General features: G+C 45.1%; 1 non-coding gene across 1 annotated transcript; it reads right to left on the bottom strand.

The window, feature by feature from the left end:
- Positions 1 to 15,530: 15,530 nt before the first annotated feature.
- On the bottom strand, positions 15,531 to 15,621 carry trnar-ucu (transfer RNA arginine (anticodon UCU)). The gene is given in 2 exon segments: positions 15,531 to 15,566; positions 15,585 to 15,621. It is a non-coding gene; the product is annotated as a tRNA-Arg (tRNA).
- Positions 15,622 to 16,553: the final 932 nt, after the last annotated feature.

The following is a 16,553-nucleotide window of genomic DNA, read 5'->3' as shown; positions in this document are numbered from 1 at the left end:
GTATGGAGGGTGCTAGCTATGAAGAGAGGTTGAGTAGATTAGGATTATTTTCATTAGAAAGCCGACGGTTGAGGGGGGACCTGATTGAGGTGTACAAAATCATGAGAGGTATAGACAGGGTGGATAGCAAGAAGCTTTTTCCCAGAGTGGGGGATTCAAATACTAGGGGTCACGAGTTCAAAGTGAGAGGGGAAAAGTTTAGGGGGATATGCGTGGAAAGAACTTTACGCAGAGGGTGGTGGGTGCCTGGAACGCGTTGCCAGCGGAGGTGGTCGCCGCGGGCACGATAGCGTCTTTTAAGATGTATCTAGACAGATCCATGAATGGGCAGGAAGCAAAGAGACGCAGACCCTTAGAAAATAGGCGACATGTTTAGGTAGAGGATCTGGATCGGCACAGGCTTGGAGGGCCGAAGGGCCTGTTCCTGTGCTGTAATTTTCCTTGTTCTTTGTTCTTTAGTTGGAGTCATACCTAGCGCAAAGGAATATGGTGATAGTTGTGGGTGGCCAATCATCTCAGTCCCAGAACAGCACTCAGGAGTTCCTCAGGGTAGTGTCCTAGGCCCCAACCATCTTCCGTTGCTTCATCAATGACCTTCCCTCTATCATAAGGTCAGAAGTGGGGATGTTCGCTGATGATTGCAAAATGTTCAGTAGCATTAGCAACTCCTCAGCTACTGAAGCAGTCCGTGTCCACATGTAGAGAGACCTGGACAACATTGGGCTTGGGCTGATAAGTGACAAGGAACATTCAACCCACAAAAGTGCCAGGCAATGAACATCTCCAACAAGAGAGAACCTAACCATCTCCCCTTGACATTCAATGGCATTACCATTGCTGAATCCCTCACCATCAACATTCTGGGGGTTACCATTGAGCAGGAACTGAATTGGATCAGCCATATAAATACCGTAGCTACAAGAGCAGGTCAGAGGCTGGGAATTCTGCTGTGAATCACTCACCTCCTGTCCACCATCTACAAGGCACAAGTCAGGAGCGTGATGGAATACTACCCATTTGCCTGGATGAGTGCAGCTCCAACAACACTCAAGAAGCTCAACATCATCCAGGACAAAGCAGCTCGCTTGATCAGCACCCCATCCACCACCTTAAATATTCACTCCCTCCACCACCAGTGAACAGTGGTGGCAGTGCGTACCATCTACAAGATGCACTGCAATAACTCACCAAGCCTCCTTCGACAGCACCTTCCAAACCCATGACCTCGACCACCTAGAAGGACATTGGATGCATAGGAACACCACCATCTGCCAGTTCCCGTCCAAGCTACACACCATCCTGACTGGGAACTATATCACCGTTCCTTCACTGTCACTGGATCAAAATCCTGGAACTCCCTTCCGAACAGCACTGTGGATTTACCTACACCACATGGACTGCAACAGCTCAAAAAGGCAGCTCACCACAACCTTCTCAAGGGAAGTTAGGAATGGGCAATAAATGCTGGCGTTGCCAGCGATGCCCACATTCCGTGAAAGAATAAAAAAGAGATTTGCCACAATGGTAGCAGGGTGAGGGACTTCAGTGATGTGGAGAGATTGGAGAAGCTGGGGTTGTTCTCCTTGCGGCAGACAAAATTCAGAAAAGATTTGACACATTTGTTCAAAATCATGAAGATCTTAAATAGTTTAAATAAGGAGAAACTGTTTCCAGTGGTAAAAGGGTCAGTAAGCAGAGAACACAGATATCAGGTGATTGGCAGAAGAACCAGAGGTGACATGAAAAACAATTTTTTACACAGTAATGTGTTGTGATAAAGAAAGAAAAGACTTGCATTTATATAGCACCTTTCAAGACCACTGGACATATCAAAGCACTTTGTAGACAATGAAATACTTTTGAAGTGTAATCACTGTTGTAATGTCAGAAATGCAGCAGCTAATACCCACAAACAGCAATGTGATAATGACCAACTGATCTGATTGAGAGGCAAATATTGATCACAACACCAGGGAGAATTGCTCTTCACTTGTTTGAAATTGCAGCATGGGACCTTTTACATTCACCCAAACATGCAGACCAGGTCTTGGTTTAACATCACACCTGAAAGGCAGCAACTTCAACACCCTCAGTGCTGCACTGGAGTGTCAGCTGTGCAATCTGAACCCAGAAGCTTGTGATTTCGAGGTGAGTGTGACCAACTGAGCCACAGCTTTTACCTGAGTCTCAATCCTTCTACCAACAGTTTCTCTCTATCGGGTCTGTCACGACCCCTCATGATTGTGAACACCTCTATCAAATCTCCTCTCGAAGGAGAACAACCCCAGCTTCTCCAATCTATCCACATAACTGAAATCCTAACCACACGTTGCAGAAAGGAAATTTTCCTCAAGTTCTTTCCAGTTTTGTGAGTCACATTAAATCTGTAACCTTAGGTTAGTGACCGTTCAGCAGTTAGAAACAGTTCCTCAGTATTTACTCTGCCTCAAACCTTCAAGGAAGCTCTGCAATGTAACTGAAAATCAAGTTGTCAGAAGTGGGATTTAAACACATGCCTCCAGTGAAAGCTGCAACCTGAACAGAGAAGCTGAAACCGCTCAGTCACCTCAACTGTTCAGACCTTTTTAACCTCGTCATCACTTCTGTACTTTGAAAGGTTCACTCAAAGAACAAAGAACAAAGAAAATTACAGCACAGGAACAGGCCCTTCGGCCCTCCAAGCCTGCGCCAATCCAGATCCTCTATCTAAACATGTCGCCTATTATCTAAGGGTCTGTATCTCTTTGCTTCCTGCCCATTCATGGATCTGTCTAGATAAATCTTAAAAGACGCTATCATGCCCGCGTCTACCACCTCCGCTGGCAACGCGTTCCAGGCACCCACCACCCTCTGCGTAAAGAACTTTCCATGCATATCCCCCCTAAACTTTTCCCCTCTCACTTTGAACTCGTGACAACTAGTAATTGAATCCCCCACTCTGGGAAAAAGCTTCTTGCTATCCACCCTGTCTATACCTCTCATGATTTTGTCCACCTCAATCAGGTCCCCCCTCAACCTCCGTCTTTCTAATGAAAATAATCCTAATCTACTCAACCTCTCTTCATAGCTAGCGCCCTCCATACCAGGCAACAGCCTGGTGAACCTCCTCTGCACCCTCTCCAAAGCATCCACATCCTTTTGGTAATGTGGCGACCAGAACTGCACGCAGTATTCCAAATGTGGGCGAAACAAAGTCTTATACAACTGTAACATGACCTGCCAACCCTTGTACTCAATACCCCGTCCGATGAAGGAAAGCATGCCGTATGCCTTCTTGACCACTCTATTGACCTGCGTTGCCACCTTCAGGGAACAATGGACCTGAACACCCAAATCTCTCTGTACATCAATTTTCCCTATGACTTTTCCATTTACTGTATAGTTCACTCTTGAATTGGATCTTCCAAAATGCATCACGTCGCATTTGCCCTGATTGAACTCCATCTGCCATTTCTCTGCCCAACTCTCCAATCTATATATATTCTGCTGTATTCTCTGACAGTCCCCTTCACTATCTGCTACTCCACCAATCTTAGTGTCGTCTGCAAACTTGCTGATCAGACCACCTATACTTTCCTCCAAATCATTTATGTATATCACAAACAACAGTGGTCCCAGCACGGATCCCTGTGGAACACCACTGGTCACACGTCTCCATTTTGAGAAGCTCCCTTCGACTGCTATTCTCTGTCTCCTGTTGCCCAGCCAGTTCTTTATCCATCTAACTAGTACACCCTGGACCCCATGCGACTTCACGTTCTCCATCAGCCTACCATGGGGAACCTTATCAAACGCCTTACTGAAGTCCATGTATATGACATCTACAGCCCTTCCCACATCAATCAACTTTGTCACTTCCTCAAAGAATTCTATTAAGTTGGTAAGATATGACCTTCCCTGCACAAAACCATGTTGCCTATCACTGATAAGCCCATTTTCTTCCAAATGGGAATAGATCCTATCCCTCAGTATCTTCTCCAGCAGCTTCCCTACCACTGACGTCAGGCTCACCGGTCTATAATTACCTGGATTATCCCTGCTACCCTTCTTAAACAAGGGGACAACATTAGCAATTCTCCAGTCCTCCGGGACCTCACCCGTGTTTAAGGATGCTGCAAAGATATCTGTTAAGGCCCCAGCTATTTCCTCTCTCGCTTCCCTCAGAAACCTGGGATAGATCCCATCCGGACCTGGCGACTTGTCCACCTTAATGCCTTTTAGAATATCCAACACTTCCTCCCTCCTTATGCCGACTTGACCTAGAGTAATCAAACATCTGTCCCTAACCTCAACATCCGTCATGTCCCTCTCCTCGGTGAATACCGATGCAAAGTACTCGTTTAGAATCTCACCCATTTTCCCTGACTCCACGCATAACTTTCCTCCTTTGTCCTTGAGTGGGCCAATCCTTTCTCTTGCTCCTTATATATGAATAAAAGGCTTTGGGATTTTCCTTAACTCTGTTTGCTAAAGATATTTCATGACCCCTTTTAGCCCTCTTAATTCCTCGTTTCAGATTGGTCCTACATTCCCGATATTCTTTCAAAGCTTCGTCTTTCTTCAGCCTCCTCGACCTTATGTATGCTTCCTTTTTCCTCTTTGCTAGTTTCACAATTTCACCTGTCATCCATGGTTCTCTAATCTTGCCATTTCTATCCCTCATTTTCACAGGAACATGTCTCTCCTGCACGCTAATCAACCTCTCTTTAAAAGCCTCCCACATATCAAATGTGGATTTACCTTCAAACAGCTGCTCCCAATCTACATTCCCCAGCTCCTGCCGAATTTTGGTATAGTTGGCCTTCCCCCAATTTAGCACTCTTCCTTTAGGACCACTCTCGTCTTTGTCCATGAGTATTCTAAATCTTACGGAATTGTGATCACTATTCCCAAAGTAGTCCCCAACTGAAACTTCAACCACCTGGCCGGACTCATTCCCCAACACCAGGTCCAGTATGGCCCTTTCCCGAGTTGGACTATTTACATACTGCTCTAGAAAACCCTCCTGGATGCTCCTTGCAAATTCTGTTCCACTTAGACCTCTAACACTATGTGAATCCCAGTCAATGTTGGGAAAATTAAAATCTCCTATCACCACCACCCTGTTGCTCCTACATCTTTCCATAATCTGGTTACATATTTGTACCTCTATCTCACGCTTGCTGTTGGGAGGCCTGTAGTACAGCCCCAACATTGTTACCGCACCCTTCCTATTTCTGAGTTCTGCCGATATTGCCTCACTGCTCGAGTCCTCCATAGTGCCCTCCTTCAGCACAGCTGTGATATCCTCTTTGACCAGTAATGCAACTCCTCCACCCCTTTTACCTCCCTCTCTATCCCGCCAGAAGCATCGATATCCTGGGATATTTAGTTGCCAATCATGCCCTTCCCTCAACCAAGTCTCAGTAATAGCAATAACATCATACTCCCAGCTACTAATCAAAGCCCTAAGTTCATCTGCCTTACCTACTACACATCTTGCATTAAAACAAATGCACCAGTCCCTTTGCGTTCATCATCTGCTCCCTGTCTACTCTTTCCCTTAGTCACGCTGACTTCATTATCTAGTTCCTTACAGGCTTTAGTTACTACCTCCTTACTGTCCACTGACCTCCTCATTTGGTTCCCATCCCCCTGCCACATTAGTTTAAACCCTCCCCAACAGTGTTAGCAAAAGCACCCCCAAGAACATTCGTTCCAGTCCAGCCCAGGTGTAGACCGTCCAATTTGTAATAGTCCCACCTCCCCCAGAACCGGTCCCAATGTCCCAAAAATCTGAACCCCTCCCTCCTGCACCATCTCTCAAGCCACGCATTCATCCTGACTATTCTTTCATTTCTACTCTTACTAGCATGTGGCACTGGTAGCAATCCTGAGATTACTACCCCTGAGGTCCTACTTTTTAACTTGGCTCCTAACTCCCTAAATTCTGCTTGTAGGACCTCATCCTGTTTTTTACCTCTATCATTGGTGCCTATGTGCACAATGACAACTGGCTGTTCACCCTCCCCCTTCAGAATGTTCTGCAGCCGATCTGAGATATCCCTGACCCGTGCACCTGGGAGGCAACATACCATTCGGGAGTCTCGTTTTCGACCACAGAACCGCCTATCTACTCCCCTTACAATTGAATCCCCTATGACTATAGCCCTTCCACTCTTTATCCCGCCCTTCTGAACAGCAGAGCCAGCCACGGTGCCATGAACCTGGCTACTGCTGCCTTCCCCTGGTGAGCCATCTCCCTCAACAGTATCCAAAACAGTATACCTGTTTTGGAGGGAGATGACCGCAGGGGACACCTGCACTGCCTTCCTGCTCTTTCTCTGCCTTTTGGTCACCCATTTCCTTTCTCCCTCAGCAATCCTAATCTGCGGTGTGACCAATTCGCTAAACGTGCTATCCACGACCTCCTCAGCATCGCGGATGCTCCAAAGTGAGTCCATCCGCAGCTCCAGAGCCGTCATGCGGTCTAACAAGAGCTGCAGCTGGACACAATTCCAACACGTGAAGGAGTCAGGGACATCAGCCGTGTCCCTGAGCTCCCACATTGAGCAAGAGGAGCATAACACGGGTCTGAGACCTCCTGCCATTTTTAATCTTAAGCTTAACTTAGCCTTAACTTAGATAAATGAAAAAGGAACGAAAAGTGTTTACCAATCACACGAAAAAAAATAAATAGAAAAAGCCTTACCTTATCTGCACACCACCGAGTCGTTTTTTTTTGGTCAGAGGAGGAGGGCGGGTGGGAGACACTACAGGTGTAGTGTCTCGGGTTCAGCCGCTGCCCAAATATATAGTATTTACTTTCCCAGCTGCCACCTCGCTCTCCCTGTCGCCGCTGCAAAAAGAAACTGCCGAAACAAAAAGATAAGTTTATATAAGTTGTAAACTCACTTACCCAGCTGCCACCTCGCTCTCCCTGTCGCTGCTGCAAAAAGAAACTGCCGAAACAAAAAGATAAGTTTATATAAGTTGTAAACTCACTTTCCCAGCTGCCACCTCACTCTCCCTGTCGCCGCTGCAAAAAGAAACTGCCGAAACAAAAAGATAAGTTTATATAAGTTGTAAACTCACTTACCCAGCTGCCACCTCGCTCTCCCTGTCGCCGCTAAAGGCAATCTTACCTAATGAACCAGTGTTGGCTGCTCCAAATTTTGCGAAACCCTTTAAAATAGCGATCGATTCTAGCGACCTGGGGGTTGGTGCAGTCCAATTGCAAGATGACAAATCGGGCATAGAGAAGCCAATAGGGTACTTTTCAAGAAAACTAAATTGGCATCAAAAAAGTATTCCACTGTGGAAAAAGAAACATTCGGACTTTTGCTGGCTCTCAAACATTTCAAAGTATATGTCCGCCAGGACTATAAAGAAACACTAATATAAACTGACAATAACCCATTAACGTTTGTGGATAAGTTTAAAAACCAAAATACTAGAATATTTAGATGGAGTTTGTTGCTGCAGCCTGATCATTTGAAAATTGTACATATTTTGGGGAAGAACAATGTTATCGCCAGCGCTTTGTCACGAATTTAATTTAACTATGTTAAGTTATGTAGATGGCGATGGTACAAAGAAAATGTTGTGAATTATCACTGGGGTAAATGGGTGCGTGAATGTGAGAAAATGTTAAGAATGTTTTTTTTCCCAGTTTCTTTGAAGTGCAGGGGCAAGAATGAACACCTATCATTTGGAGAAACTGCAAGAGAAGAAGATCCTTGTCCACTCAACACAGTATGAGACTGGCAGTCAAGTAAGCTTGTATGCAGCTTGCTCTGAAATGGCATGAGACTGACATCTCGTGGTGTGAAATAGAACTGCAAGAGCGAAATTGATTGATAATAAATAGCCAGGTGGGAATGTCAGCTGTGAGGGGGATACAAAGGGCCGGATTTTATTTGGTTCACTCACCCCGACATTCCTGCACTGCTCCAATTCTGGTCTTTTGAGCATCGCTGATTTTAATCGCTCCACCGCTGGCGGCTGTGCCATCAGCTGTCCAGGCCCGAAGCCTGAGATTTCCCTCCCTGAACTCTCCGCCTCTCCACCTCTCTTCCCTCCTTTAAAACACTCATGGAAGCTACTTCTGTGACCAAGCTTTTGGCCATCTGCTCTAATATGGTCTTATGTGGTTCGGGGTCAAATTTTGCTTTCCGACACTCCCGTACGTTAAAGGTGCTCTCGAAAGTTACACACAAGTTGTTGTTGATTTTGGTCTGGAATGTATTGCCTGAGAGGATGGTGGAAGGAGACTCAATCGTAAGGTTGAAAAGGGAATTTCGATAAATCGTTGAAAGGAAATGAAAGAGCTGCCACAGGCCGCCCTGGTTGTAGATGTCGTCGTCATCCTTCCTTCTACATGAGATGATGGACGTGCAGCAAATCCATTGGCGATTGGATAGTTTCCCATGGTGCACTTTGTCCGATAGCTGAAGAGGTCAATCTGTGAGAGGCAGGTTCTTCCACAAGTGACACATATGAGGTGGGATTATCAGGTGTCGCTGTTTTCCATGTTGGCACCTGCTGTCAAGCTGCTGTAGTCACTGATCGTCATGGTGACGCACACACCAGTCCAGGGGTAATATCACCATTTCCCTCTGTTGTTGGCCAGTGTCTCCCATGTGTGAAAATCGATGTTTCGGGTCTTCATGTCCTGCTTGCAGGCATCCTTGAAGTGGGGCTTTGGGCATCCAACTAGTCTTCTGTCTCCGGCGACCTCCCCATACAGAATACCCTTGGGAATGTGTCATCTTCCATCCTGCGAACGTGCCTGAGCCAGCAAAGTCACCTCTGCTTGACGAGTGTGAGCATACTCGAGAGATTTGCTTTTGAAAGCATTGTTCCATTTGTGATTTTGTCCAGTGTTTATTTGCGCAGTGTCTCACTATCTTTTGCACAACTGTCTTGGCTAATTTCAAGTCATATAATGTTCTGGCTGCTTGTTTCATGTTGTGCATCAGGTCGGTTCTGCTTTTTGCTTCAATCACAGATGTCATCTCTGCTGAGTAGGTGGGGAAGAAACTATTGCCCACCTCCTTCTGGAATGTGTCTTTGCAAAGCAGGTGTGGAAAGAGATGCAGTGGTTTTTGTCGAGATTCATCCCAAGCAGCTCTGTAACACAGGAGTCTGTGCTCTACGGGCTGTTCCCAGGGATGCACACCGAGATAAACATCAACTGCTGCTGGAGGACCATCAATTTGGTGAAAGAAGCTCTTTGGCCTGCCCTAAACTTGCTGGTCTTCCAGCGCAAAGAGTTGTTCACGACCGAGTGTTGCAGACTGGCACATTCCAAGGTCCAGGACTACGTGCTGAGGGACACACTAAAGCTTGGGGTAGCCACTGCAAAGGCTCAATGTGGAAAGACCACTGTGTAAGGTCCTCCCGCCATAGTGAACTAAGGAACTGGACCCATGGGAAACCCCTCGGGCTGTATACACCAGATATGATTTTGCTGTAAAATGTACATGGCAGGTAAAATGGAATGGAAGGGTTGTGAGGCAACTCACCCCTCTATTGAAGAAAACTTAATGAACCAGATAGAAGAAAGGAGTGAGATAGAGAGTAAAATAGCCCTGGTCTGTTCCTACTAACCCCCCGACACCCGACTTAAAATGGCATCATTTTCTCCTGCTTCTGCACATTCTAATCCATTGATGTTTGCAAACCTTTCATCTGTCCCTTTAATTCCTGTTTCCTAATCCATTGATGTTTCACAATATCCCAATCCATTGATATAACTCAGTCTATAGAATTTCCCAATCCAGATATTTTCCAGTCCATTGACTTTCCCAATCCATTAATGGTTCCTGTCCATTGACATTCCCAATCCATTTATATTGCCTGTGATTTCAAAGCAACTGTGGAACACAAATAGTATCAGTATTATCAGATACATCAAGATGAGGTGCAATAGCCAAGTGGACAGATGTTGGGTTTATAAAGAAAAAAGCACTGGCTCGATATTTGTCCAGTATAACACTGGATCTGAACTCTCAACCTACTGTATTTCTGTGGGTCTGCTGACTTGCAGATGTGAAGAACCATTGGATGTTTCTCAATCCTCTGACTTTTTTTGCTGTGCTGCAAGAAACTAGACTCGTCCAAAGTGGATCCCTCAAAGAGAAACACTACACCTTCTTCTGGCAGGGGAAAGCCCAAGAGGCAACTCGTCAGCATGGAGTGGTTTTCACAGTAAAAAACACGCCACTTGAGATGAGTGAACCAGCCACAGTAGGCTCAGAGAGACTTCTTACTCTTCACTTGTCAAAAAGCGTGGGCCCAGTTAATCTCATGTGCATCTATGTCCCGACACTCACCTCCACCCCAGATGTCAAGGATCAATTCTATGTGACACTTGATACTGCCATCAGTAGAATTCCCAGCACTGAGGGACTGTACCTTCTAGGAGACTTCAACACAAGCTTGGGTACTGACTACACAGCTTTGCCAATGTGCATAGAGCACCAGGGGATTGGCAAGATGAATGAAAATGGACAGAGGTTGCTGGAGTTATGCTGTCACCATGGATTCTGTGTGATGAACAGCTACTTCCAGGTCAAGCTGTGCCACAAGGTGTCCTGGAGACATCTGAGATCACGCCACTGGCACCAGCTAGACCTTATCATCACCAGTGCAAACACCCTCAGCAGTGTCCTCATCACTCACAGCTATCACAGCGCTGACTGTGACACTGAGCACTCCCTGGTGTGTAGCAAGGTCAGGCTTCAGCCAAGGAAGCTTCATCCATCCAAGAAGAACGTCGTCCTCAGATCAACTCTTGACGAACCACTGATCCAGAACGGACCCAGGAGTTCCTCAACATCCTCGATCAGGCTCTTTCAGACAACAATGCTCAAGGTCTCAGTGCGGTGTCAAAGTGGAGTCATCTGTTAACAAGCAGATGGAAAGGTGAGTGGAGCATTACCTTAAACTCTACATAACGGAGAATATTGTCATTGAAGTGGCTCTCAGTGCCATTGCAGACTTCCCTGTCATGGAGGAGCTGGACAGTGACCCCACCATAGTGGAGCTCAACAAAGCCATTGACCATCTTGCCAGTGGTAAAGCCCCGGGAAATGATGGTATTCCACCTGGAATCATCAAGAGTGGAAAAGCGGTTCTACTGCAGCATCTCCATGAAATTCTGTGTCTCTGTTGGAAGGAAAGATCTGCACCTCAAAACATGCGTGATGCAAACATTGTCACCTTGTACAACAATAAGGGGGACTCGCAGTGACTGCAGCAATTAGCGAGGCATCTCCTTGCTAAGTATTGTGGGGAAGGTCTTTGCTCGCATTGCTCTGACCAGATTGCAGACCCTGGCATCACACATCTATCCTGAGTCTCAGGGCAGCTTCAGAGCTGGTAGATCGACAGTCGACATGATTGTCTCACTTCGGCAGTTACAGGACAAGTACTGTGAACAGTACAGACCACTCTACATTGTCTTTACATATGAACATACGAATTAGGAGCAGGAGTGGGCCACTCGTCCCTTCGAGCCTGCTTCACCATTCAATAAGCTCATGGCTGAACTGATTACTCCACATTTCCATCTACATCCGATAACCTTTCACCCCCTTGCAGATAAAGAATCTATCCATCTCTCCCTTAAAAATATTCAAAGACTCTGCTTCCACCGCCTTTTGAGGAAGAAAATTCCAAAGACTCACGACCCTCTGAGGGGGAAAATTGCTCCTCATCTCTGTCTTAAATGGGTGACCCCTTATTTTTAAACAGTGACCCCTAGCTCTAGATTCTCCCACAAGGGGAAACATCCTTTCCACATCCACCCTGTCAAAACCCCTCAGGATCTTGTATGTTTCAATCATGTCGCCTCTTTCTCTTCTAAACTCTAGTGGATACGAACCTAGCCTGTCCAATCTTTCCTCGTAAGACAGCCCACCCATTCCATGTATTAGTCTAGTAAACCTTCTCTGTACTACCTCCAATGCATTTACATCCTTCCATAAATAAGGAGACCAGTACTGTACTCAGTGTTGCAGAAGAGGTCTCACCAATGCCCTGTATAGCTGAAGCATAACCTCCCCTGGCGATAAATGATAACATTCTATTAGCTTTCCTAATTACATGCTGTACCTGCAGACTAACCTTTTGCGATTCGTGCACTAGGACACCCAGATCCCTCTGCATCTCAGATCTCTGCAATCTCTCACCATTTAGATAATATGCTTTTTTATTCTTCCTGCCAAAGTGGACAATTTCCCACTTTCCCACATTATACTCCATTTGCCAGGTCTTTGCCCAGTCACTTAACCTATCTATATCCCTTTGTAGCCCCCTTATGTCCTCTTCACAACCTACTTTCCTACCTATCTTTGTCATCAGCAAATTTAGCAACCATACTTTTGGTCCCTTCATCAAAGTCATTTCGAAAATTGTAGAAGGTTGAGGCCCCAGCACAGATCCCTGTGGACCACTCGTTACTTCTTGCCAACCAGAAAATGACCCATTTATGCTGACTCTCTGTTTCCTGTCAGCTAGCCAATCCTCTATCCATGCCAATATGTTACCCCTGACACCATGAGCTTTTATTTTCTGCAATAACCTTTGATATGTCACCTTATCCTTCTGGAAATCGAAGTACAATACATCCACCGGTTCCCCTTTATCCACAGCACATGTAACTACCTCAAAGAACTCCAATAAATTGGTTAAACATGATTTCCCTTTCACAAAACCATGTTGACTCTGCCTGATTACCTTTATTTTTTCTAAACGCCCTGCTATAACATCTTCAGTAATCGCTCCTAACATTTTCCCTAAGACAGATGTTAAGCTAACTGGCGTGTCGTTTCCTGCTTTCTGTCTCCCTCCCTTTTTGAATAAATGAATTACATTCGCTACTTTCCAATCTAACAGAACCTTCCCGAAGCGAGGGAATTTTCGAAAATTAAAACCAGCGCATCAACTATCTCACTGGCCAATTCAGGACCTGGCGACTTGTAAGCCCGCAGCTCCAACAATTTGTTCAGTACCACTTCCCTGGTGATTGTAATTTTCTTGAGTTCCTCCCTCCCTTCCATTTCCTGACTTACAGCGAATACTGGGATGTTATTTGTATCCTCAATCGTGAAGACCGATGCAAAGTATCTGTTCAATTCATCTGCCATCTCTTAATTATCCATTATTAATTCCCCAGACACACTTTCCATAGGACCAACACTCACTTTGTTAACTCTTTTCTTTTTAAAATATCTATCGAAACTCTTACTAGTTGTCTTTATATTTCTTGCTAGCTTTCTCTCGTTCTCTAATTTTACCTTCCTTATCAATCTTTTAGTCATTCTTTGCTGTTTTTTTATATTCTGTCCAATCTTCTGACCTGCCTCCCATCTTTGCACAATTATAGGCTTTTTCTTTAAGTTTGATAGTATCTTTAACTGTTTTCATTAAACATGGATGGTGAGTCCCACCTTTGGAATTTTTCTTTCTGGTTGAAATGTATCTATTCTGTGTATTCTGAAATTTTCCTTAAATGTCTGCCACTGCATCTCTATTGACCTATCCCTTAACCTAATTTGCCAGTTCACTTTAGCTAGCTCTGCTTTCATGCACATATAATTGCCCTTATTTAAGTTTAAAATACTCGTTTGGGACACACTCTCCTCTCCCTCAAACTGAATGTAAAATTCAATCATATTATAATCGCTACTACTTTGGGGCACCTTAACTATGAGGTCATTAATTAATCCTATCTCGTTGCACAATGCCAGGTCTAGTATAGCCTGCTCTCAGGTTGGCTCCAGAACTTATTTTTCCAAGAAATTATCCCAAAAACATTCTGTGTACTCCTCGTCTAGGCTACCTCTGCCCATCATAATTTCCAGTCTATATGGAGATCAAAATCCCCCATAATTATTGCTGTACCTTTCTGACAAGCTGCCATTATTTCTTTTTTTATACCCCATCCTACAGTGTGGTTAATGTTAGGTGGCCTATACACTGCTCCCACAAGTGACTTCTTGCCTGTATTATTTCTCATCTCAACTCAAACTGCTTCTACATCGTGATCTCCTGAACTTAGGTCATCCCTCTCTATTGCGCTAATACCATCATTAATTAACAGAGTTACCCCACCACCTTTTCCAAGCTTCCTGTCCTTCCTAAATGCCATGTCACCTCCAATATTCACATCCCAATCTATGTCGCCCTGCAGCCATGTCTCTGTAATGACTATCAGATCGTACTTATTTATTCTATTTGTGCTCTCTGTTCATCTGTTTTGTTTCGAAAGCTCCATGCATTCAGATACAGAGCACTTAGTTTTGTCCTTTTATTATTTTTGTAACCTCTAGCCTTATCTGTTGATTTACTCTTAGATTTGTCTGCTCTGTCCCTTCCTGTCACAGTCTCTTTATCATTTCCCATATTTATACCTTTCTCTCTTGCCTTGCCTCTCCTCCTTGATTCACCATATCTTCCCAAATTTGATCCCTTGCCCCCACTATTCAGTTTAAAACCGTCTCTACGTCCCTCGTTATGTGGCTCGCTGGAGCACGGTTCAGGTGTAGACCGTCCCAATGGTACAGCCACCTCTTTCCCCAGTATTGGTGCCAATGCCCCACGAACCAGAACCCACTACAACCACACCAGTCTTTCAGCCGCACATTACTTTCTCTAATCTTATTTGTCCTATGCCAATTTGCACATGGCTCAGGTAATAATCCAGAGATGATTAACTTTAAGTTCTCCTACTTAATTTGGTGCCTAGTTCCTCATACTGACTATGCAGAACCTCTATCCTTGTCCTGCCTATGCCGTTGGTACCGACATGGACCACGACAACTGGATCCTCCCCCTCCCATTGTATGTTTCACTCCAGCCCTGAGCAGACGTCCTGAATCCTGGCACCGGCAGGCAACACAGTCATCTGGAATCTTGCTCTTTGCTGCAGAGAACAGAGTCAATCCACCTTACTATACTGTCCCCTACTACCACTACGTTCCTTTTTTCTCCCTCTTTGAGCCGCAAACACTTACTGCAGACGTGTTTGCCCTGGATCACACTGGTATCCAGGAGCTCCCACATGCTGCAGCTGTGACACATCACCTGTCCTGTCATCCTTAACGTGTTTCAATTAACTACTTAATTATTTTATTCAATTGTTTATTTTGTTGTATATTTTATTAAGCTTACCACTAGTTTGTTTACTATTTTAAACATTAGGACTAAAATGGACCTTAATCACTTACCAGATCCTCATCAAACATGCAGCTTTTTCCAAACCAATCAACTACCTGCTTGCCTGTGATGTCACAGCTCAACAGATCCTCACCAAACAGCTCCTTCCACTGCACCGAAGCAAGAACCAAATCCTGTAAACTCACCCCAGCGGCTCTCTGTTTCCCTGCTCTCACTCTCCATTGTGATGTCACTTGTTGATTTTTTTTGCCCCAGCTCTGCTCCTGCTGTGCTCCTCTCTCTCTCGCTCTGTCTCTGAATCAGTGCTTTTGACACACTTGTTAACTCTCTGTTCCGTCGTGCTCTTCTGTCTCTGGTCCAAAATCTGACTCTGGTGGGATTTGAACCCACAACCTTTGAATGCCTTTTTTATTATTATTTAGAAGTCCAACACACTATCCATTGCGCCACAGAGCCGCACATACTTTAATAAACATCACCAAGGCCTTTGATCTTGTCAGCAGAGACGGACTCTTCAAACTGCGATGGAAACTCGGCTGCCCTCCTGAACTCTTGGGCATCATCTCTTCTTTCCACGAGAACATGCACAGTTCCAACAGTTACAATGGAGCAACATCAGACACTTTCAAGATCAGCAGTGGGGTAAAGCAAGGCTGCGTGCTGACGCCAACTCTCTTAGGAACAGAGGAACATAGGAGTAGGCCATTCAGCCCGTCGAGCCCTTTCTGCCATTCAATTCGATCATGGCTGATCATCTACCTCAACGCCCCTTTTCCGTGCTCTCCCCATATCCCTTGATGTCATGAGTATCAAGATTTCTAACAATTTCTGTCTTGAACATGCTCAATGATTGAACTGCCACAGCTCTCTGGGGTAGAGAATTCCAATGATTCACCACCGTCTGAGTGCAGAAATTCAACTCGATCTCAGTTTTAAATGGCCTACTCCTTATTCTGAGACTTGGTCCCCTGAGTTTAGACTCACCAACCAGGGCAAACATCCTATCTACATCCACACTGTCACGCCCTATAAGAATTTTATCAGTTTCAATGAGATCACCTCTCATTCTTCGAAACTTTAAGGAATACAGGCCCAGTTTCCTCATCAGACAATCCCACCATCCCAGGGATTAGTCTGGTGACCCTCTGTTTCACTCCCTCTATGGCAAGTATATCCTTCCTTAGATGAGGAGACCAAACTATACACAATACTCCAGCGCGGTTTCACCAAGGCTCTATACAATTGCAACAAGACATCTTTACTCCTGTACTCATGACCCCTCGTGTGAAGGCCAACATACCATTTGCCTTCCTAATTGATTGCTGCACCTGCACAAGAGCTTTTAGTGTCTCATGAACAAGGACACCCAGGTCCCTTTGGACATCAAC

Source organism: Heterodontus francisci, unplaced genomic scaffold, assembly GCF_036365525.1.
Source record: "Heterodontus francisci isolate sHetFra1 unplaced genomic scaffold, sHetFra1.hap1 HAP1_SCAFFOLD_708, whole genome shotgun sequence".
NCBI lineage: Eukaryota > Metazoa > Chordata > Chondrichthyes > Heterodontiformes > Heterodontidae > Heterodontus > Heterodontus francisci.
The sequence above is the reverse complement of the archived record's forward strand: the minus strand, read 5'-3'. Positions and strand labels throughout refer to the sequence as shown.